This window comes from Diabrotica undecimpunctata, chromosome 7, assembly GCF_040954645.1.
Source record: "Diabrotica undecimpunctata isolate CICGRU chromosome 7, icDiaUnde3, whole genome shotgun sequence".
NCBI classification, from domain to species: Eukaryota; Metazoa; Arthropoda; class Insecta; order Coleoptera; family Chrysomelidae; genus Diabrotica; species Diabrotica undecimpunctata.
In genome coordinates, this window is record NC_092809.1 from 17,876,648 (window position 1) to 17,903,265 (window position 26,618).

At 31.7% G+C, this 26,618-nt stretch overlaps 1 long non-coding RNA gene across 1 annotated transcript in view; it reads right to left on the reverse strand.

Annotated features, from left to right (window-relative positions):
• The window catches only part of LOC140446199 (uncharacterized), a 245,257-nt gene extending 219,349 nt beyond the window's left edge, over positions 1 to 25,908 (reverse strand). Inside the window, exons 1-2 of the long non-coding RNA XR_011951465.1 lie at positions 25,677 to 25,908; positions 3,426 to 3,830 (exon numbers count right to left, since the gene is read on the reverse strand). This is a non-coding gene — a long non-coding RNA (uncharacterized lncRNA). The remainder of the gene's footprint in view (positions 1 to 3,425; positions 3,831 to 25,676) is intronic.
• Between the last annotated feature and the right edge of the window lie 710 nt (positions 25,909 to 26,618).

Below are 26,618 nucleotides of genomic sequence, written 5' to 3' on the forward strand. Positions count from 1 at the left end.
ATCCAACAGACTTTTCCCTGATATTCATGGAAGTATTTTCATCTCAGTTGTTACTAGTAGTCGTTTGGTTTTAGATGGGTCAGGTCTTATCTCCGCCCTGTATGTTAATATAGGTCTAATTGCTGCTTTATAGATTCTTGTTTCTGTGTCTTATCTTAGGTGTTTATTCTTCCAGATTATGTCATTAAGAGATCCCGCTGCTTTACTTGATTTTAAGCTTTGGTGTTGTACTTCTTTTTTTAAATTTCCGTAACTAGTTATATCTATTCCCAGATATCTTAACCTCTACGAAAAATTAAATTTCATATCTATCTATAGCCCGAGGACTGCAAACCTAAGGAGGAACGAGAGGCATTCTACGAATAATTTCAAACCATCCTGGATGAAATACCTCATGAAGAACCCTTAATTCTTATGGGTGACTTTAATGCACGAATCAGAAATAAAATAGTTCCAGGAGTAAAACAAAGATTTAATGAAAACCATGTCATCGCATGGTCGAAAAAGTATGTCTACTAATTTACCAATTGTAAAGTAGGCAACGAATCCTATGCGATCTATTACTACTAAAAGGGCTGAAAAGGATGAATGTTCATTGTTTGGTAAACAAGTTGCAATGAAGCTTTGAAAAATTGTGTCGCCATTTGCTAGATTTTTCGTTCAGAATATAATGAATAATGTTCTATTTGAAGCAGAAATGGGCAAATACGATAATTCTAATTTCATAAATTATTCTCATCCATCTATTCCACATGCATATCCACTGCAATCATTCAATGTTGCACATAATTCAATACCATCTCCAGGACATTACCCCAATACATTAAGTAGTCGGAGTTCGACATCAACTTCTACTATTAATTAAGATGAGGACATTCACACTCTCTTATTGGAGTTGTAATTTCTTATATCTTTAAATATATATCAAACTACAATCAATAGTTATTTTTTCTTACCTTTAGATAATCTTAAAGAGCATCTAAGAGCGCTTTGCACACCTCTGCAACACATTTTGAAATAGTTTGCTTAGATATTTTGAAGGTATGAGAGAATGGTAGGAATCTCCACTGGCAAAAAAACGTAGCGTAACTGCAAGTCGTTCAGAGGCAGGAATTGCTGTTCTAAATGACGTATCCTTTTTTGAAATAACAGGTCCAATTAAATCTAACAATGTTTGGTTATCTGTTTTGGTCATTAAAAAAATTTTTTCTGAATCCTGCGTCACATCTATATTTCAAATTTAATTCATCTACGTCGTCAGAAATCAAATCTTTCATAAGATCCGTCACACTGTACCTATTACGACTTCTGAGGCTTGGGCGAACCCAAAACCTCTTGAGACGTTTATATTAGGCAATTATTACAACAGCTGCACTCACACAAATATTGTGTGGACATCAGCGACATCAATCGGCAAAACCGATCGGCACGGCACGGCATAATGTGGATGCACCTTAGGAGAACGCAAAGTCATACTGAACAAAAGAAACAACTAAACAGAAAAGAAATAAAAGAGAAATATAAAGAAAAGCGAAAAGTCTATACAAAGTACAAAACATCAAATACTACAGAAACCCGAGAACCCTATAGAAGAATATAAAATAAAACAAAGCAGTTGGCAAGAAAAACAAAAAATGAATACTGGGAACAGTTTACAAAAAGGATGGAAGGCGACTTCTATGGTACACAAAAACAAACATGAAGATTCATAAGAAACCAATTAAAAGAAATAGCAGAATTGAAGAAATACAATAACATAACAGCAAATGAATGGGAAGGATACCCTAAGGAAAGGAAAGGAAAATAATAATCAACACAATAACGTTCCTGAATTAAGATACGATATAGAAATCAATTTACAGGAAGTAGAGATAGCCATAAACTCCCTCAAATATAGAAAGTGTCCAGAATCAGATGGAATAACCAACGAGCTTTTAAAACACGTAGGAGAGAGTATAACACTAGATATGATAAAACTTGCACAAAAACTAATAATGCACTGCAAGATACCAGACGCATGAAGAAACAGCATATTGATACAAATGTTCAAGAAAAAAATAAAGAAGACTCCATTAAAAATAGAAGTATAAATCTACTGAATACCGCACTTAAGCTTACCACAAAAGTCCTAACCAACAAAATCAATAAACTAACAACTTTATCAGATGAACAAAAAGGATTCAGATCCGGAAGATCCTGCGTAAACGCCGTATTTGTACTAAGACAAATCACACAAAAGGCCATTGGGTACAATAAACCAGCATACCTATGTTTTATAGATCTAATAAAGGCTTTCGATCGCATCCAAGTCAAAAACATCTTACACCTACTGTATAAAAGAAACATACCAATCAATATTATAGAAACCATCGAAAACATCTGCTTACATAATCGAATCCAGGCAAGGATAAATGGAAAACTAACACAGTGTATATCAGTACAAAGCGGAGTCAGACAGGGTGACTCGTTAAGCCCACTTCTCTTTAATATAATAATGGACGAAATAATACAAGTAGTACGTAAAGATCATGGTTACAGAATAGGGAACAAAAAAATACAAATATTATGTTATTCAGACGACGCCGCATTAATAGCCTATTCTTGTATGTAAACCAAGTAAATATAAGGTATCATCTGGTACACTTCTATAATTTTATATGTAAATTCGGTTTTTATTTAAATCAGTTGATATAGTTATAAATCAGAATGACGTCTTCAACTTTCTTACAGCGTTTTTAAACTCATTGTCATTATGTGTCGTCAAAATGGCAAGAGATAAGTCACTAATCGACAGAAAAAGTATCGGACGACTGCGCAAAAGATGGAGTGACAACCTTTCATAGTGGTATTAATCCGCCAATAAACAGATTTGCTTATAAAGAGGAAGAAAAAGAAGAAGAGATTATTTTGCTTAAATTTATACACAAAATTTTATATAATTATCACGGCAAACAAGTGAAATTTCAAACAATATTTACATTTTCCCCCTTATTTGTGTCCACCTAGCGGACAATACGCGCACTACACTTTAAAAATCAGCTTTATTGTCCTCCAGTTCTGGATTTAGTTTAATATTACTACATCTCTGAATATACTACACAATTTGTGTGTGAAGAACCATTGTACATTTATTCTAAAATATACATATATAAGATATAATACACAAATATAAACACCGATTTTTAAGAATCGAAACAAGTTAATTTTTGTCAACTTATAGTTAACTTCTGATATAAAATTTTATAGATAAAAAACATTAAAGACTTTATAATAATCTATTTAGCAAAGTTTTTTAAACCTTGATCTGCTTAGTCTCTTAACTATATTTGTTTTTATTTCCCCGTAAAGAGCTCAGACTTTTACCTCAACAAATTCCCTACAATGAAGACAATGCAATAGTTAAATGTTTAATGTGCAAAACCTACCTTCAACCATTTTGAAATGAATATTTCAAAAAGCAGTATCCTCCAGCGAGGTCGGTTAACCAATAAAACACCCCAAAGCACTTTTATTATTCAAAAACTTCCAGCTCCTCCGCAGAAACGCGACATGCACAAAACACACACAAAAAACACGTAATACGACGACCGGTTCAAACAGTATCCTTTTTCTGTCCTCTAAAGATTCCTTTATGAATCGAATACCGTAGTAAAAGAGTGTATTGTACAGCAGACTTGATTTTCCTTGTTTCTTTTAAAAAGCGTTTTTAATACGAATTTTCGAAGAAAACAATTTTGTGTTTACGATATGGAAACTTTAGGATATGTTTACGACTCCTTGGATATGCAGAATGGACGTACAATTGTCTGCTGCAGTCGGTTCTAGGTAACCTGAAACAATTATTGCTTATAGTGAGTGATAAAAATAGAAGAGAGTCGATAATTTTAAAATGTAGTTGTTAACATGTATACTTAATAGCTATTTAAAAATAATACACATTGTTCGAGTGTATTAAATGAATTTGAATTTTCAATGCTCTGTGGAAATATTAACACAAAAATTGTAAAAAGCTTTATATCGAAAGCTTATGTTAAAATACACAAACAACTAATTATTTATTCCATTTTGCTATGGCAGAAATTTACTACTTATGAAGCAATAAAATACCAAAAACTTTTATTCAACACTTTCACAAATTTATGTTCTAATTAATTATCCGGCAGAGTGCCTTTTTATGCAAATTATACATGTGGCGACTGCCCAAAAATTTACATCGGTCAAACGGGTAGAATCTTTAACAAACAAATGGCAGAACACATAAGGGCTTTCAATTCAATTTAATGAAGACTTTCAATTCATAAATCCGTCAGAGAATAACAGTGTTTTAATTTATAAACTTTAATTTAAATTGTAGAGTCAAATTTGTGTAATTTTTGTACCTTAGTTATAGTTTCTATTTATTATTGTTATGTATATTTTGACCTAACATTTTGACAAACATCCTTACTTACTTTCCCTGACTGCCTACGAAAATAGACGAAATACTCCGTACGAACGAAGTAATTTATTTAACTTATGTATCTACTTGTAATCAAATTTCGATGCCATTGATTTGCAAGCTGTCTTTGTTTTGTTTTTTTCACAACAAAATCTTTATTTTTAATATATTAAATGATTAAATTTTTAATTTTAAAACGAAAAAAGGTACGATATTTACAATATTCAAAGTATTTATTTTTTTTTATTACATGTTGGTAATATTTTATAACTTTGAATTAAAAATAGGTTTGTTCCAACACTACGAAAAACCGTCACATAACTTTTATTATACTGTTTTTTGTGACCAAAAATTTACGAAGCATTTTTAAAAAATTTCAAAATTTTTCAACCAAAAATTTAATTTTCTCAGAACTTTTCATCAAACTTTTTAGACAATTTTGACTTCTGTCTTTTAATTTGCAAGATTTTCATTCCACCAGGGTACTTTCCCGTTGAAATTCCTCACAGCGCTTAAAGACAGTTATCTTTAAGCGCTGACATGACAATGAAATTGTACGGCGGCCACATCTACGTTCAATGTATGCCTTATCATCCCTTCAATCTTACCCACATCTCACCTAAACAATATTCCAGGTCTGCTTGACATGCTTCCCAATTTGTTTTACCAACCAGTCTTCTGTGTTAAGGTCTTGATTTTCCCTCTTTAGACGGGTCCTGATAGATTCTTCTTCAAGATTTATTCTCGGGGACGCGTGTGAGGACCATGAGGCGCTTGTGCATATTATTTGGAACAATTATATTTAAGTGTATTCCCTCCTACGGGCCTGCAATAGTTTTCACCACTTCGTCACTTCACATTCACATATTCGTCTATTTTTTTATACTCGTTAACACAGTTCACCCACAGGGTCCCTAAACGATGTTTTATGGAACTGCAGAAGTTCATTTTGACCTCAGATAAGAGCCTTATCAAGTGCGTGCTCCAGTTTGTTAATGAACAAATTTGCTTGAGCAGGATCTAGTTGAGTATCAGGTTGGTGTCTGTGTGCTACCACCATTCTAAATACTTTTGCCAGGGTGCTTTATGACCTAGTCTGCTCGTTAGAGCACCTTGGTTTCTTAGCAACTCTGGTACAAGGGGGTGATGGAATTCTCTCGAAGTCTCTTTTTATCGTCGGTTGTTGCAGATTTGAATTTCTTAGTATTTGCTATAGTATATGTCTCAGCAGCCGAAATTCCTTGCTGTATGTACTGAAAAGCAATTCTAGCGTACTAACAAGATCAGGAATTGTTTTTTGATCGAAACACCTTACAATTTTTTGAGCTTTCTCTCTCCCGGTGAATGACTTTTAATTAATTGTATTTATAGTTTATAAGAAGAGAGTTTTAACTATATTATTTGTAGATTTGTACATACTTCAATTAAAAATTTGAATCATATTATTTTTTCTAAAAGATTCATTTATTAAAAGTAAAAATAATATTATTTTCTTTAAAAAATTTTATACCTACCATGCGGCACCTATGTATAAAAATATCAAAAGTTGCATTTGTTGCCCCACTCTTTCATATTTTAGAAGCTATAATAGCGCTGACATGGCCGCTCCCTTTTGGTACTAAAATCTTGATCCACCTGTCACTGTCATTCTGTTCTTTTTCATAACGTGCGATCAACCTTTGCCGACGCTCAAAAATAACAGTGAAACATTCTTCTATATGCGTCTATATTCTTTGTGATCACTACAGGAGCAATGCGACCAATTTTTGGCATTAGAGTTAGAAGACCCTGATGGGTTCCAGGGCAATAACTAACAATAAAAACGGAGGAAGCTACAGCTACCTAAGGAAAGGAATGCCAAACGGTAAAACGTTTAAAACAAAAAGAAAAGTTAGGAAAGGAGTATGTTAACTTGGGAAAGTTCCTAACTTAAATGCATCGTACTGAAGACGACCAATAGTCAGAAATACGTATATACGGTTGCCTTCCATCGATATATCTATTTTGGTTTTTGTTTTCCTGTTTTGCGAGACACGCTATTAGATTTTACTTACAAGCACGATAAAAAAGAAGAACCTAGTTATAAGAAAGAAATATAACAGAAGAAAAGCACACCTAATGACTTAAATTAGTGGACCAAAAAATATTTTTGTATAATTTCAATTTACTACAAACGAAAGTCTTTACAATTCTGTTTATTGTTTAATTGGTTTTTAATCCTAACTGTGTTTGTAATTAAAAGAATAAAACTAATCATATTACGTAAACAAGAACAGCACATTTACAATATATAATCACATGATTATCAAATTCATGGATCAGTAATTTCATCCAGCATGGGCTTAAAATAATATATATTTGAAATCCATTGGGCGATTTAACATAATTTTGTATTAGAATTATTGGAGATTTTGCGATTTAACGTGTCAATAGAAATTGCAACATGGATGCGCCAATAAATACGGGAGTTGTTTAGGAAATAAAAGAAATACATAGCTTAGCTAATTGTCATTCTTCAAGCGATTTCGGTATTAGATTTAATAGGCAATGACAAGCAAATTACAGAAAATATTAAAAATAATATAAAAAAAAATATTATTATTATTATTTGATCTAGCAATGTAGAATGTAAAATTTTTACATAACGTGCTAAATGTTTTGGGAATAAAAAATTTATAAAATCACTCCAGAATTTTCCACTACCAAAGGCGTCCGACAAGGAGACACTATATTACCAAACCTCTTCTCTGCAACTCTAGAATCAGTAAAATTAGCTGGTAGAACAAAGGCCTATCCATTAAAGAATGAAGCTGGCTTGGGCATCTTTTGATAAAAATGCAATTATATTCAAATCCAAGATGCCACTTTACCTAAAGAAAAAAGCATTATATCAGTGTAAACTACCTATTATCACATACGACTGCGAACCTTGGTCGCTAAAGAAAGAGATAACAGCTAAACTTAAATTTAATCAAAGGTCAATGGAGCTATGCATGCTAGGTATACAAAGAGAGATCAAAAAAGAATAGAATGGATCAGACAGAAAACCGGAGTCACTAATGTAATCCACAGAATTATACTGTGGTATGCAAGAGGCGTCTAGAGACCAAGAAGACGTCTTTTTTACCACAGCTGTTTGCTGCTTGCATCACTCAGCCGCTCCCACTTATTTTTGCGATTCTCACTTCGGAAACCTAAGTAATCCTTCGAAAGATCGTATAAGATGTGCCTGCTTCTCATCACACGAGAAAGTATATTGCAAAGAACCTAGAAAAAAAAACGCTTAATAGCCCAGCCCATAGATAAACAACCCAGCTTACGGCAATGGGTAATTAGTTTTGGAACGTGCAATGTGCAAGGTACTTGGTCTAAAGGCGAGTTGACATTAACCTAATGTACTTGGTTAAAGTCTTCTTAGACATTGCCAGCGCAACACTTGGAAGCTACTTTGATCGTGTCACCTGTTCAGCCAAGTACACTTGTATCAATAGGTTTTATTTAAGTTAAGTAGGATGCTGACCAACTTAATTAGATCCAAGTGGTGTGGTATTGTAAAATTAAAATTGCGTCGAGAAAAGAGAAAAGAAAACGAGGAGTAAACAGAAAAAGAAAATGATCTGAAAGGGAGAGTGTTAGATTCATGGAGTTATACGAAGCTATGGAAGCATTATGGAATAAACAGATAAAGGAATATAAACATAAGTATGCTAGAAATGCTGCATATTTTCTTTTTTCTGGATTTCAAGCTCATGTATCAACATAACATCATCAACCAATGGAATGCCACAGGGATCTGTTTTGGCACCCTTACTGTTTAATTTATACATCGCGGCCTACCTAGGACAACTTCGCAGAAATTTGGCTACGCTGACGATTGAGCCATTGCAACAAGACATAATAACATGGATATTACACAAAAAATACTAACGGATGACCTTGCCGTTATGGGAGAATACTTTCGCAAATGGAGGCTACGGCCCAATGCAACGAAAACCGAAGTGTGCTGTTTCCATCTGAATAATGCCCAGGCCAACAAAAAACTCTCCGTTAACTTTGAAAACAGTCTACCTACTCATAACTTAACACCAAAATATCTTGGAATGACTCTGGACAGAACGGAAGTTTTAAAGAATACCTACAAAGAACGGCAGCAAAACTGAAAACGAGAAATAATATCGTCCAAAACCTATGTAGCACTACATGGGGGTCCTCAGCCTCCGTACTCAGATCGTCCGCTCTCGGACTTGTATACTCGGTGGCTGAATATGCCTCCCAGGTATGGCTCAATAGCAAACACACGAAAATTATTGAAACCTAATTAAACCAGACAACACGAATGATCTCAAGTACACCGAACTATTGGTTTTCCATTCTGAGTCACATTGCACCGCTGAAACTGCAAAAAAGTCATTCTCTTCTAAGAGAATATCAAAAAATCGAGGCTAACCATCAGCTACCCATCCACCATGATATGCTTGATATCGAAATAAACAGACTGCGCTCCAGATATCCTTCATTACTAAGAGCCAACTCCTTACATCACGAATATTTCAACCTCACCAACGCACCAAAACAATGGGAGAACGCGACTCACCACAGGAAGCACACCAAATCAGAAACCGCCAGGCTTTGAACTGACCCGCAATACACGGAAAACGCTAAAGAAAAGAAGAACAAGTAGCGGTAGATATGCTGACAGCTTATATAGATGGGGAAAAGCCCTTACTCCTGAGTGTGACTATGGTGCGCAACGACAGACCGTCCGTCACATTGTTGAAGAGTGCCCCCGAAGGCGATTCCATGGAGTTTTGATATTCCATGGATTCCATAGATTGATTTTTAATTATGTGTTCTTATTGCATGCCATACGATAAATAAATAATTGGTGCTTTATTATGATACCTAACATGACTCAATAAAATGGCTATCTTTACAAGATAGCCATTTTATTGTCTTTCAATGAAAGCTATCACTATTTATTTGTTGATGTGTTTAAACGACTTTAAATTATTTTTACTTTTAATAATTAACAGCACTGTCCTCGTATTAGAGATTTTAAGATTGAACGTGTCAATAGAATTTGTAACATCGACGGGCCAATAATAATATATAGATAATAACCGCATTTGAATTGCCGATTATGCGATTTGGAATTGTTTTGCAATTGCATGATGAAATAATGCCCTTTAGGGCCGTTGCGTTTTTCGTCGGCTGTCATTTTATTGTAGTGTATTGGTCGTTAACAAATTATTGAAATAATTATGGATTTGGAAGATAGCCATGAACTGGTACTATATTATTCGTTTCAAATAATTTCAGAATATGTTTAATGCAAATTAATATTTAACTTGTATTTAATAAGCCTTGAGAGCAATGATCGAGGTGATAGGTTTTACCAATTTTGACAAGAACACGGTATGATAATAACAAATATTTGGTTTAAATTACACAAGAGAATATTGTTTTGAAGCTATTTTTTGTGGCATTTTAAAGTAATTAAAACTTTAAAGGTAAAAATAAGTTTATTGACGTTTCAATTTCCACTTCGAAAATCGTTCTGAAAATACAAACATTAATAAAATAAACAAATTTTGTTTTTGGCTACTTGGTGAAAAATTCTTCTAATAATTTAATTTTATCTGACTCATTTATTTTCACAATTCAAAACTATATTATATATTTTAAAGTAGACGACTTTAAAATGATATTGCCAATATTGCTGAGTTGCGTTCCTGGGACGACTTTATTGTAAGATAGTTTATTCCATTACATGAAATCAATTTTAACTTAAGAAAATCCATAAAAAAAATCGTAGCACGTAATTCGTTTTTAAAGCGACAACCACCTGCCATGATGCGAACATACACGACTTATGTCGATGTGAACACGATAGCATTTCTTGGTGATGCTAAATTACTGCAACGTGAAAAGAGCTCTAAATGATAGCGGGATATATGTATATATATATATATATATATATATATATATATATATATATATATATATATATATATATATATATATATATATATATATTAACTGCTCTTTTGTTTTACTCTAACGTTGTCATATTATATTATTAATATTGAGGCAGTATATGTTATAAGTCTTGAATTAATTTATAATAAATTTGTAATAGACAAATCAAAAATAAAGACTCTACAAATACACTGTGTATTTTTTATGTAATTTTTCAGGTCCGCCTTATCTCACTTGTTAAAATTCAAACAGAAATGCACAAAATTATAATAATCCTGATATTTTTCAATTTTTTCTTCAGATAACAATACATTTATATTCACCTAATGTTTGTGGAAATTGCAAACATTATAGATGAACAGCGAGAAGCTCCGCTATAGTTTTCTTTTTCAATTTAGATAAAGATTTCGATAACGTAGCACGGAAGTTATTTTTCTACGATGACCCGTGGAATACTGAAGGCAACAATGTCCGGAGTCATAAATCCCGAAAAGGATAATTCTTAAGTGGACTCTTTTACCGAGTTTGAACAATGAAAGTGTCTATGAAACGATTTGTTTTAAGGGTTTGATTTATAGTATAAGTTTGTCTTTGTGAAGACAGTAATAGAGGATAATGCATATAGTTTGTCCCCTTTGAAAGTAAATAAGCTTTTATAAATAAAAGAAGTTATAAAATATGGTTAAAATAATGAAGTGAATGAAATGAATGAATATCAGAATATGAATATTAGAAAATCACGATTTTTTCGTAATTTGAGAATTTGTAAGTTAAAAATGATTATTTTAACAATGATGATTCATAGCCCGTAAGAAAATAAATGAAAAAGCATACATCTAACTATCTGATTTTGGGGTAAGGTAAAAAAAAGTGCGAAAGGGATAAAAAAACGTGGTCTTTTCGAATTCTATCTTTATAAAAGAGTTAAATGGGGACTTTTACAATGGATTTTGATAATGTGGAAGAAAAAATGTTGAAAAATGTTGAATTACCAATTAAGTTTTTAGGTTATGTGCAAATAAATAAGTAAAAAAGCGGTTTTTTTAATTTTTCGATACTTTCCGCACAGAAATTAAAAATTATGCCTTGGCCATTAAAAAGAACGAAAAAAAAAAATACATAAAAAATTACTGTTTAAAAGTTAGCCAAAAAGTATTAACATAACCTAAAAAATTATTGAAAATTTCAATAATTTTTCCTGAGCTCAATTTTCAATATAAGAATTTAAAAAAAATCAGGCTATTTTGTATTCGAAAGGTACATCTTCATGAATTTTTTCAGATTTTTTAAAGCAAAATTGCGTCCAGAAAAAATAAAGTCGAAAAAAGCTTCTTTTTTAGATTTAGTTCTATGGGCTCTGTGAAACTAAAAATTTGTATGAAATCATATTTTTATATGCTTTATTGAAAACCTAAGTCGCGGTACTGATCGGTGCAGAGGAACTTTTGACCATCTTATCCCGCTACAGCCTTTCTGGACGTTTCTCCAATATATATTCTATTACAATTATTACAGGGTAGAGAGTACACTACATTGGAGCTTTCTTTAATATTTAAGTGTGTTTTAAGTTTGGTGTGTAATTTCGATATTGTTTTTATATTTCTATATATATAAGGTACTTCTCTAAATGTATTTAATAGTCTATTTGTTAAACCTGGAATATATGGTAAAGAGTGGTACAATGTATTTTGGTTGTTTGTTGAAACTTCTCTTTGATCTGTTGTTATGACTTGTGAGACACCAAAAATAAGTCTATTTAGATGGTTCGCTGGGAATGAATTCTATAACATGATCGTTTTTAGTTTTTTAAGACCGGCTGTTCTATATTCAGGATGTGACAAAGTTATAACCCTACGTTTCATATTTATTACTCGATTGGTCTTTATCGTAGATAGATGTGCCGAAAAGTAATTAATAAACCTGTTGCTACATATTGGTTTTCTACATACAGAATGGTATATCTATTTATATAAAAACCTAACCGCAAATACCTAACCTTTTATGTAAATAGATCGATCTTAATTGAATAAAAATACATTGTGAACTGTGGATACTTCTCATCATGTATCTAAAAATATGTTAAGTATATACACAGATAACACTTTCTTTGTTTTCCACCCAAGTCACTGAGTTTTTTGCTATAATTTGGGTCAGTGTTTTGTTATTTTTATACTTAGTGTCCACCTGTTCATTGTTTTTTTCTCTTGTTTGTTTGTAGTTTACTCTGATGATGTCAATAATCATTGACGAAAGCTGAGACTATTAATTAAAAAGCACATCTAACGAAGCACCCGAGTTTTATTTTGCTTCCTCAGGGATAAAAGTGTATCTCCCAGCATTATTTCCGTTTCACTGAATATTACTAGTACCCGTTATCATCTTTTTGGTTATATATATATATATATATATATATATATATATATATATATAATATATATATATATATATATAATATATATATATATATATATATATATATATATATATATAATATATATATATAATATTTGTAAAAATAAGGAGACAGCATCAGTATCTTAGAATAAGGCGATCATATATTTTACTTTTTCTGTCATATGTATTCCAATAAGATGAACGCTGATTTTCAAAAATAACTAAAAGTAACTAAAATTAAAAACGTAGAAATAAAGACAGTTGCACAAACAAACAAGGAAAAACCAAGGTAGATACAATATATATTATTTAAGAAAGGCTAAACTAATAAATTAATACGTAAGTACAAAGAAGAAATTGAGTGATTAATTGCAACACAAAACAAAGACAGAGCAAAGAAATAATAACACAGAAGTCTCATAGATTAAAAAAGAAAATGTTATCGAAATGACAAAACATTGTTGAAACAAAGGTAGAAAAAAACAATTAGTCGAATGATGGGAATACAATAACTAAAAAGCGTTAAGTAGAAAACTACAATTCGGGAATGATACATACAAAAAATAAAATATATAAAAAGAATTACTAATATCAATGAAAAGAAACAACTAAATTATGTAAGAATATTATTCAGAGATAAAAGGGCATTTTAACAACAACATTTGAAAAATTCAGTGAGAATTTTTAAAAAAATTTTTAAATAAATAAAAAAACGGCTGGTAGCACTTGGGGACTACCGGCAGAAGTGAATACGTGTTATAGTACGTCATTACTATATGTAGGTTAATAAAATTTTAATGTCTACTTATTACTAAATTGCTAATAATAACACCACACATTTAAGATCTTCAAAATCTTTAAAAAATCTTTCTTTTTTCTTTAAAAATTTTGCTTAATGATTTTAGTAATTTTCAAAATTTGTTAAAAATATTTGGAAAATGCCAAACGCACTGACGAATAATAAAAGCGGAGTAGAAAAGGTAAAAACACCGAAAGTCCAGTACTCACATTTAAAAGTAAATTTAGCTTTAAATGTCATATCCAAAAAAATGCCCATGGTCACAGCCAGTTATAAATTGAAAGCTGCCAGAACTACTTTGCGTAATAAAATATCCGGAAAGCCTCCAAGAGATTCAGTGCAATGTGAATTCGACTCTCAGTTGGGAAAGGAGACTGAGTACCATCTAATTAAATGGATAATACCTTGTGCGAAAATGGAGTGTCCAATTGATAAAGACGGGTTATTGAGTTAAGTACCAAAACTTGTTCGAGAAGCAAGTAACAAAAATTTCTCTCGTAATTGATCACCCTGAAAAAAAATAATATTACAGCTTTCTTAAAAGGCACGAGCAACTTTGCCAGAAGAAAGCAGAATAAATTCACATTGGTAGAGGCGCAGTAACTGTAACTGAAGCCCCAAAAAGTGGTACTGTAATTGAACAGCGAGGAAAAACATCAAGAAAGAAAATGTCTTTTCACAGTTAATGCAGAAGGAAAATTCGCTGCACCTTTAACAAATTTTAAATATGACAGGATTTCATCTGCTATATGTAAAGCAGCTCCTAAAGGTTGGGGAGTTGGGGAAAGTCGAAGAGGCTGGATGACTGCAGAATGTTTTTTTGAGTATTTTTCGAACGTTTTTGTACCCTACCTAAGAATTCTCAAATAGAGCTGCCCGTTCTTGTCTTTTTAAATTGAAAAAAATCCCATCTGGCCCTATATTTTTTTGCAGTATAGATAAAGAAAACATTTTGGAAAAACTACCCAAATCCTTTCGACCTTTCGACCAATCCATATCTTTCCCCCAACTTTTCTTTCTATTATGAGGCACAGTAAATGGTATTTGAGTCTTATAATTATATTTCCAAAGTATTCTGTTTCTCTTCTTTTTACGATGTTTATGATCAGACGTTCTGAGTTTATAATCTTTATTGGAAGTGAGCGAAACCCACGATATTTTTAGGAACTCTCGACAGCACCACAATTCAAATGCTTCTAATTTGTTTATAATTGTTTTAAATGTCCATGTCTCACAATCATATAACAGTATAGACAACACATAATATTTTATGACTCTTTTACGAATATGCATCGATAGGTTTCTGTTATATAAAATTGATTTCCAGGTCATAAAAGCATTACGTGATATTTCGATCCTGGCTAATATCTCTTCATCAGAGTAAAAATTTACATTTAACCAGCTAGCAGGTATTTAGAATGGATTACACATTCTATCTTCTTTACACTAAGACATAGCAGATCTTGATTTATATTAATCTTTCCAACTGCAATCCACTTTTTCTTTGAAATGTTCATTTTAAGGTCTGTCCGATAAGTTGCTTCACTTTGTAGTAATAGCCCAGCAGCGAACAGCAGATTATTTCAATGTTACCTCCAGATTAGACACGCTGTGAACTCCAGAAGTATTCAACCTTATTGACCCAGTCCAAAAGACTAATGGTTTCAACTAGCCTCAACATATGGAAGAGCTTTAAGCAAATTAGAACGGGATATGCATTACACGCACACAACCTACGTAAATGATTATAACAGTCGTTCTCCAGATCAAAACATTCAACACATAGTGGAGACATGTGAATTAAGGGTATACCGAGGGGACTCAAAAGACTTTTCCACAACTATATACACCTTTACGCCTTGATTAAATATCTCAACATGATCTGAAAACATAACCTTTTATTTGTTTATGTTGTCTTATATTTTATCTTATGTATTCATTTTTATATAAGCTTATGTTTGTATTTTAAATTATTTACTTATGTCATACGACTATCGTTGTATTTATTCTATTTTTTAAGCCATACGCTAATTACCACCATAACAAACGCTTAAAGTTGTAAAATATCTCCACTTTGCCTCTTTCAACAACAAAACCAAAGATACGCCCATGTAAACATAATTAGAGAATAATGACAGTTAGCAATAAGACAGATTTAAATTTTAACGTCTTCATAAGTGTCTTGCTTTACGTATTGGTAGGTTTTTATATGTTTCACACTAACTCTTTGTTCTTAATCTTGTTAATTTTAGAATTTTGACAAAGGCAAGGATTACCTGCCAAAACGTTGATTTAAATGGAGTAATAAAATCTATTGAAGCTAAAATAATAATTTTATGTTGTATATATATGTATATATATATATATATATATATATATATATATATGAAGACTGCGTTTTTATAGTTGTGGCTGGTCCTTTTCGTTGGGAAAGCTCTAACAGAAGAAGACTAGAATTATAATTATGGAACGTAAACCTAAATGTGTTTATGCATAATAATAATTAAAAAGTTTATTATAACAAAATATATTAAAATTGTTCTCATTTTTAAGCACATATCGTACAAAACAGTAAAAGTTTTCTTATTATCTGGAAACTTGGTTTTAAGAATTTACGTACTTTTTCATTTTATCGACAATTTTTATGGCTAGTCTTGTTCAAATTGCCAATAAACAATTTTATGTGAGAAGCTAAAGTTCGTAATTAGAGATACCATTAAATCTTTTCATTGAGCTCTCTCTAAGTCGGCAAACAAACCTTTCTTGGGGAATTTGTGAAGCACATAACAGGGAACAATACTGCAATAAACTTTGAACTGTACGAAGAGTTTGTAATGAGTGGTCTAAGGCCATAAAATCGTAATTAAATTGAATGAGATCTGCGTGTTATGACACATACATATTTTGGATAAGAAAACCAGACACAAGCAAACTTTTTCATGACTTGAGTGGTGGTTTTCAATTTTGATGTTGTGGTATCGAGAAGATAATAACTACTTTTTATTATTACATAATTTGCATAATAAATTCAAAAGAAAAATATGTCCTAGGCTTAATAAAAACAGAGATTGCAGATTGCCAAGAGGGGTAAATTTACTGTTTTATATTTTTAAGTTATTTTGTTAGTAATAAATAAAGTGAGGTTATATTTTTAGTCTACAAGATGATCACGTAGTACTTAATTATAATAATTGCGCAGATAAAAGCAGCGATTTAAAATCTTTATCTCAGAGTTTGAATAACATTAATGATGATGCTGTAATTTTAAATTTTGAAAAACGGAACCATTTAAAGACAATGGATCTAAATATGTAGTGTCTACCGGTGACACTGATGAAAGTGACCAATTTACCAATGAACAGGACGGCGTAGGATGACATACCTGAATAAAGAGATTAAATTGGATTAAAGGCCATGACATACTACTTCTGGAATGGGTTTCTAACAGTCCCGACTTGTCCTTAATAGAGACTTTGTGGTGCAAAATGAAAAAAGCTTTGAGGAGTTTACATTATTTTAATTTTAATTTATAGTTTTGTTCAAGTTATTGAGTAAATGACTTAATTCCTTTATCGCAGTGTTTTACGTCAAGTAGCAGCAAAGTAAACATATACATGAAATATTATAATAATTGAATAGTGGAATCTACTAGAAATTCTTACCTGTTTAGGTTGGTCACTGTGGTGACATTAAAAATTAGTCATTTACCAAATAATTTGAAAAGAACTATACTTACATGGAGCGGATTATGAATATTGCATTGACTATTTGATTTATTTTAGGTAACAGGGATAATGGAATTATTCATTTAGAAGGCACCGATGATGGGGGTTTTGACCTAACATTACTGATGAAGAATTGTTATTAATACCTAATCAAGAAAAATATCAACCCGAATTAGCCGTGAAGGATGATCATCTAGTTCAACATGATGCAAGTTTTACACTACAAAATACAGACACGCAAAATTTGATGGATGATAAAGTGAATGTTACTCATCAAATTGCTGGCCCCTCTACATCAAAACACAAATTATTAAGGTCATCCAACGAACACAAAACAAAAAATAAGTGAACCTAAATTTACTAGTAACATGAGGAAGGAGAAGTATAAAAAACGAAACAGTGGCAAAACTTATACTACTTTAGATGGAAAAGGGGTGCAGTCAAGAGAATTGAAACCGCTAACAAAGTGTCGAAATCTCTGTGCTGAAAAGTTAGATGACTCAGTCGTTAGATGACTTAAAGTCAATAAGACTTTATCGTCTTACTTAAATATAACAATTTTGTATCATATGCAAAACTTAGGGAAAATCAGGATCATAACCAAAATGAACTAAGAATTTTGAATAAGAAAATTTAAAAGGAAGTTATAAAAGATCTGAGACGATACAATACGATGAAAATAACTAGAGTAATAGAAGAAAACAAAAGCTTGAAAGTATTCCAAATCATTGAGGATAGAGTTCAAATTATGAACACGATAGAGAGTTTTTATAGACAACTATACAATGAACAGCAATGTAACCGGAGTGGATCATTACCAAAGATAATCAATCAGGGATCTGAAATTTTACCGGACGTAACACCCAATGAAGTTCGAAGGTCAGTGCAAGAAATGAAAAACAATAAGTCCCCCGCAGGCGGTGAAATAGTGGCAGATGCCTTAAAAGTGGCTGGAAAAAGATTATGGTAGGTCCTTGCCAAACTATTCACTAGATGTTTGCAGGAAGCAATAACACCAACCCAGTGGTATAACGCAGAAATTATCATACTTCATAAAAAAAGGGGATGCTACCGACCTCAGGAATTACAGGCTCATAAGTCTACTTTCACATATTTATAAACTATTTACAAAAATAATTACGAAACGACTAGAAAATAAATTGGAATTTTATCAGCCCATAGAACAGGCGGGTTTTAGAAAAGGCTATGGAACAAACGATCACCTACTGGTAATAAAAAATCTTATAGAAAAATGCACTGAATATAATAAACCACTAGCTTTAATATTTGTCGACTAAAAAAAGGCATTCGACACCGTAAATCAACAAAAAATGTTGGAAGCCTTGACAGAATGCCGAATTGACTATCGGTATATAAATATAATTAAACACATATACCAAAACGCAACAGCCAGTGTTAGAGTGGGTGATCGTCAAACCCAGAAATTCCCGATACAACGTGGAGTACGCCAGGGGGACACCATATCGCCGAAACTGTTCACTACGCTTTTGGAATATATATGTAAAAGGGCAAAACTGACCGACAAGGGTATAAACATAAACGGAGAAAAGCTTAGCCATCTAAGGTTTGCAGATGATATTGTACTAATAGCTGATAGGATAGATGAGGCCAAAGAACTTTTAAATCAGCTCTACCTTTCCTCGCTAGAAGGGGGATTGAAAATAAATATATCTAAAACCCAGATGATGACAAATCTTGTAGTCAGCGAAGATATAGGCGTAGGAACAAGATCCATAGACCAGGTAATGGCCTATAAATACCTAGGTCATGAGATTCGCATACGAAAAGATAACCAAACCGTTGAGCTTCTCCGTCGTATAAGACTGACTTGGGCAGCCTTCGGCAAGCTGAACTATATTTTAAAATCGTCCGATATACCAATATGCCTTAAAAGAAAAACGTTTAATCAGTGTGTTTTGCCAGTGTTAACTTACGGTGCGGAAACGTTGACCATGACAAGGAGAACTGTTTAAAAGATCCGTGTGTGTCAAAGGGCGATGTTGGGCGTTTCACTACGAGACAAGATCCCAAATCGTCAGCTACGACAAAGAACAGGAGTGGCTGATGCAGTAGAGAGGGTAGCAACACTAAAATGGAACTGAGCAGGTCACGTGGCTCGAATGACAGATAATAGATGGACAAAGCGGATACTGGAATGGAGACCAAGAGATGATGCCTACCGAAGCAGAGGTCGTCCACCAACACGTTGGACTGACGATCTAAAACGTTGTCATAGGAATTGGATGCAAGAGGCACAAGATCGAAATAGATGGAAAATTATGAGCGAGATCTATGTCCAGCAGTGGATAAGCGAAAATTGAATGATGAAGGTGGATACCTGTCATAAATGCGATGTCCTGGCAACAAAAATTAGGTTTACCTCTAAAGGTGAAACAATTTTATTAAAAGCCGAATTAGATCAACATCACCAAGAAGCAGATAATGCCTATGTCATGAAAGATACAGATAAAAAAATTGCTGCGAATGACATAACTAAGAATAAGAGGTATTACACTTTCGACTTGCAACAGTGTTTGCCAACACAGTTTTTAAATACAAATGTGGCTTTCTACAAAAGACAACTGTGGACCTTCAATCTTACTATTCACGAATGCGTATCAGGAAGTGTGTCGTGTTATATGTGGCATGAAGCTGAGGGAGGAAGAGGAGCGAAACAACTTGGTACTTTCAATCAAAGAAACTATTAGGGTTATCGGAAAGCGTTCAATATGTTCACTGTATTCCGATTCATGCGGTGGTCAAAATCGAAACAGGCATGTTACAGCTACTTTTCTGTGTTTAATGCAAAAGAAAGCGTCACTAACTACAGTAAACTACAAGTTAATGGTACCAGGTCACAGTCACCTGGAATGTGATATTGATCATGGTATGATCGACAAGCAAAAGAAATTGTTAAATGTACCAATTTTACATCCCCATGGTTGGTACCAGTTAGTAAGGGGAACAGGAAAAAAACAAAAATTTAACGTAATTGAGGTAGAGAATAATAAATTCCTTGACTATGCAAGTCTTCTTAAGACAAGTCTATTAATAAAAAAAAACTGATGCTGCGTGCCCTTTAAGTGAACGGATATTAGATGGTTACGGTATACCCAGGAGAGAGCAACAATTTTTTTCAAGTGTACACTTGATGAAAATGCACCATTTAGAAAAATGATCTTGAATCGAAGGAATACTGATGTAAATAAAGAAATGCAGCCCAACCCTTGTCACTCAGGACCTATTCCAATTTCAGTGTAGAAAAAAAAAGGATTTGATCTCTTTACTTGAACTGATAAGTCCAATTTTTCACGACTACTACAAAAATTTAAAAACGGCCAAAAATATAAAAAATACACTACCTGATATTAAAGGTTACGATGAAGATGACTTTTAAAATAGCATTTTTATTTCATGTTATGTTAACAAAAATTTATAATACCTTTCTCGTTTATCAATAAACTTTATAATCATGCGTAATTATTTATTATATATATTATATATTAAGTACAAATCAATTCTAGCTTCCCAAATTATAGTGTATCAATAGTATAAGTCAAGATCTTAAGAGTAATAGGCGAGCGGTTTACCCCTATAAGCAGAGCATCAACCGACTAAAATTCTTTTTGCATTTCTAATGCACCAAACCTTTTTTATTCGATTCTATATATTTTTCCAAGATGAAATGTATTTTTTTTTAAATTTTACAAGTGGGCCGGCAATTGTTATCAACAAAAATAACTTATACAAAAAAGCAATTTCACAGAATTTTTTCGGAATCAATTTTTTTAGGTGTATCTCATTAAAATAAACACCGTTTCTCTCTTGATAATTTTTCGAAAAATGCTTCCTTTTTGAGTTATTTGCATTTTTTTGTTGAAAAAATGCCTTAATTAGTGATTTTTGGGATTTTTTTTTCTAAAAAACTACTAAATGAATTGAAATTTTACAAATAGCTTTATAATCTTTAAACCGTCGAGTACAAGTTAGAATATTTGACAAGGATAAATGGTTTCTATCTCGCTAAAAACGTGGACCCAAATATTGATTTGAATATGAATTTAGTTGAATTCATTGAAAATTATATTAAAAAAAATATTCATTTACCAATAGAAAGCAATAAAAGGTTGATTATTTCTGGTGCTTTCGAACCTCGAAGTAAAGCATATGTGATAGAAAATAATCAGTATTATGATTCAAATTTAGAATGTAATCACTTAGAAGCAGATACTAGGGTATTTTTCACGCTTTTAAATTACAACAGCAGCATTTGGATAAAAAAATTCAAATTATTGTTAAATCTCCAGACACAGATATATTTATTTTACTTTTATCTCATTATCATGATTTCACAAGTGAACTACTTTTATGGTTTCACACAGAAAATATTGTACCAAATGTGGATCGTTCTCGATATATACCTGTACATCAAATTGCAAAAGAAATTGGAAAAATAATATGCAACAGTATCCTAATAATGCATTCTATAACAGGTTGTGATACCACAAGTTCATTTTATGATATGGGAAAAAAGAAGGCTTCTAAAGCTTTGCAGAAATTAACTGATAGTCAATTGGAAAAATTAAGAAATTTGCCTACTTTACCTTTAGATGAAGGACTTACAGTTTTGACTCTATTTTTATCTAAACTGTATGACCCTCAAAATAAGTTTAAAAAATATCATGAATCCATAAATGAATTAAGATATAATATTGCATTAAAAAAAATGCATCTAATGAAAAATTACCACCTTCGAAACCAGCATTATTACAACATTACTTAAGAGCAAAGTGGCAAATAAATGAATGGATTTAAGCAAAAAACAATATTATTTCATCTCTTGATCCATTAACCCATGGTTGGACAATGGAAAATAATTGTTTTGATTTTAATTATTTTGAAGGCGAAACTAGTTTAGATATGTTACAAAAGTATTTCTGCTCATGTACCGAAAAATGTTCTACGAAAAATTGAAATTGTATTTCCTATAATTTAGAATGCTGCGCAGTATGTGCATGTACACCAGAGATGGAAATCCTGTTGCTGTTGACGAAAATTTTCAAATTATTGACAATGAAAATGTATAATTAATATTATATTTTAATTTTATTATATTTTTTAATGAAAATTAATTATATATTGCTTAATGTATTTCACTGTAATAAAACATTCAATAATATAGTCACCACGTATATTAAAAGAAAAATTACATTATTATAGCATTGTAAAAAATTAATTTTAATGGTTTTAAGTATAATATGTCTATATAAAAATAATTAGAAATATCGTTTTTTTTAATAAATTGTACGTAATAATTGTATTGAATTAATTTTTTAAATTTAAACAAATATTTCTACGCGCCGCACGCCTGTATCGCCGCAACCGCTGTACACACTTAGCGGTAGACTGCTCGAAAGGCATATTCGAAATATTTGGGTCCACGTTTTTAGCAAGATAGAACAAAATTATCCTTGTCAAAATATTCTAACTTGTACTCGACGGTTTAAAGATTATAAAGCTATTTGTAGAATTGCAATTCATTTGCAAAAAAATTACAAAAATCACTAATTAAGGCATTTTTTCAACAAAAAAATGCAAATAACTCGAAAAGGAAGCATTTTTTGAAAAATTATCGAGAGAGAAAAAGTGTTTATTTTGACTAGATAAACCTAAAAAACTGATTCCGAAGTAATTCGGTGAAATTGCTTTTTTGTATAAGTTATTTGTTAATAACAATTGCCGGCCCACTTGTAAAAATTATAAAAAAATACATTTCATCTTGGAAAAATATATAGAATTGAATAAAAAAGGTTTGGTGCATTAGAAATGCAAAAAGAATTTTAGTCGGTATATTCTGTTTCTAAGCGTCTTTTAAGGGGTAAACCGCTCGCCTATAAAAGTCGACAACTGATTAGGTTTTTGTAGTTCAAGTCAAATATTTTAGTATACAAATATAATTTTCATTATTACTCTATTAAGATCTATTAATTGTATGTTTATAACACAAGATATTCGAGACTCAAACAAAATCCATAAAAGGAAATGAAAATATAGTCAATTAAAACCTTGTACACCCTCTCCCGAAAAGAAATAGTTTTTGACTTATACTCTTTCTAACTAACACCTTAGATATATATTATGTGTCACTCGACACTGAGGAGTAGGCAGATTGAGACCTCAGTGTCGTTTGACAGTTTTTGTATTTCTACAAAACAAGATACCGGTACGTCACGAGTAAGGCAACTAGGCAGACTGAGACCTCGAACTCGAACGAGACCATATCCTTCTTGATTATGGATCCAAAAATTTCCCTAGTAATTTTCGTATAATTTCATATATGCAGCTGAATTAATAAAGCTAATAGTACTTTTTTTTGAGTAATCAAATATATTACGGTATGATTTATACCATCATCAAGAATAGCCAAAAAGTTTGTGATTAGTTACAGTTATGTTTAACAAGTGTATTTAACAGCCAAGATTTAACTTACAAATTTGAGATTGCGGCCATTAGATTGAAATGAAATATTAAGTGGAGTTTTTTTTTTGGACAATTTTTTTTTAAACAAACATTAGTTTAAGAAATAAATAACAATAACATTATCACAGAAACTTTATATTATTTTATTAGAAACTTTAAAAGCTTTATTGCTAGGTACAATGTGAATTTTTTTTTTTCGGTGAAAGAAAAATTGACAGTGCATTGAATTGGCGGCATTAAGATATGTGTTCCATGATATACAAGTGAAAGTTGACAATGACTTAATTTGACAGTTTGTTTTGTGTTAATTTATAGCTGGACTCTACCTACATTGTAAATCGGATGAATTTCTATATTAGAAACAATAGAAAACCATAAGTTTTAGATTTCCTTATTATTTCGATGTTGTTTTCTTTTTTTATGGAACTCTTTATCTAAAAACAGTAAATGTGAGTAAATCTCTCTTAATAGGCTGTCAGATTTCTTGTCTATGGTTTTCTCTGTTTCAAAGATAAAAGCCATCTCAATAGCCATTTGCCATTACCTTGGCTTCTATCTAATTCACTGTGTGGTCGTTTTGGTTAACGTGCAGAGATAAACTACACATATCTGGATATTTCTTCGAATCACTCTTGTGGGAGGTGATAGGGTTCTTTAATTGCATTGAAGAATGGCCAGTGTATTGTAAATTACAATTTGTATAAGAAATACTATAAACTATGTTAGACATATTATATTTTATCTTTAATTTTAGAGAAGACTGAATTTATCGTTAAAACTGTATTAGCAAACAGAATAGAATTGAATACTCGTGTCAGTTTCGGTACGACATTTTGTATATATGTATGCTTATGTAAATTTTTTTTAAAATATATGTGATAACTGTAGTGTCGCTTTCCTGATTCACAACAGCAGTGTTAATAGAGGAATGATTTTGTGTAGTACGCGTTTCAGCCGGTGTGCTAAAAAAAATTCTTTAAAAGAGCTGGTGGATAATTATTTTTTAGGAACAGTTGGTATATTCTAAGGTTTTTTTGTTGTAGTGATATATCTGAAATTTATATGAACCTATATTTCATTTATTTAACTAAGTTTAATTTTATAGAATATTTATGGTAAGACATAATTTTAATATAAACATCTCCCTGAGGCCATTGATTTTCTGTACCAATCTACCAATATTTTGTTTTGGTTTGAACGAACTAACTTTGTGTCCTAAAAGGAACAGATTCTGATTTATCTTCAACCTCAATTTTGAAATATTGTGAAGCGTTTAAAAAAAAATTGTAACTCCACTCAACATGGTGATATGTTTATTTTTTTAGGATTTTTTTACATGCCATTTCAATCTAATGGCCCCAATCTCAAATTTGTAAGTTAAATATTTGCATACATAAAAGGTAACTCATCATAAACTTTTTAGCTATCACTGATGATGGTATAAAGCATACTGAAATATATTTGATTATTGAAAAAAAAAGAGTACTCGTGGCTCTATTAATTCCGCTGCAACCGAGGAAGAATCCATCGTTTACCAGTTAGTTTAATCAAACTTATAACTAGGTTAATACTTTCAAAAATATTGCTCAGTTTCCGGATTAGATCGTGAAGAATTTTGTTGTAAATATTTTCCGGAATTATAACCGGGAAACTTTGAAATTCTGCTAAGAGTAAATATATAGATAATTATATATATATATATATATATATATATATATATATAATATATATATATAATATATATATATAATATATATATATAATATATATATATATAATATAATATATATGTTGTGTATGCAATTTTAAAAATATTAAAAATTTAAAAAAAAGTATGTACCTTATAGAGCTACTTTTTGTTTCTAGTTTTCGTTAATTTCCTAATATCCTAATGCACATACACAATATTCAATATGATATATTAAAACTTTCTCACAAACACCAATCCTTATCCACTTAAAAAAATTTACGAAAATTTCAAAGTACAGCTAACATATGTTTCGTAATTCACTACGTAAAAAACGTGATTCTCTAACGCGGAAGTAAAATCAGGAAGGGATGTTTCCACGATCGCGTCGCAACCCGGAATGAGCGTCTACCGGCATCGCGACGTTCTCCAGAGACGCCGTCGTGCGCACAACATGCTACTATATCACTGATACTGACACCTACTATTTTTACACTGATAAGGTAGTTTATGCCTTATCAAAATAATAGTCTAGACCACGTGAAAGATCTGACGTCCGTTCACCTTTTTGCATCTCTCGCTCCGAGAAAAGGGATTCGGAAAAATAAAATATTACCTTTTACGATTGTCTGTTGTCGGTTTTTACTTCATTTTAATTGGATTTGAATATTATTTAAAAATGAATGAGGGGTTATTTAACTCGGCGACTGTGTGACATTTTCTGACAGTAGCTGTGTGTTGGTAATATGTAATTATCTCCCCATTTTTTTTATTTATAAAATTGAGAAAATATTTTTTCTTTAAACGTCAAATAATGATGACATTACTTATCTAACTTGATCCTGTCAAAGTTTGATGTCTCCGCCGGCAGTAGTTTTTTTTCCCATTTCTTTACGGCGGAGGGAAAAATGTTGTCATGGCAACAATATGAAACATGTCACACAGCAACAATACAAATGTCATTAACAACAATTAAAACATCATTTTTTCTTATAGTAATATTAAAAGTACAATTAGTTAATGAAGCATTTTCAAAATTGAAACCGTGCAAAAATGTTCCCGACTCTTGATACGCATTGGTAATTGTTGATGATA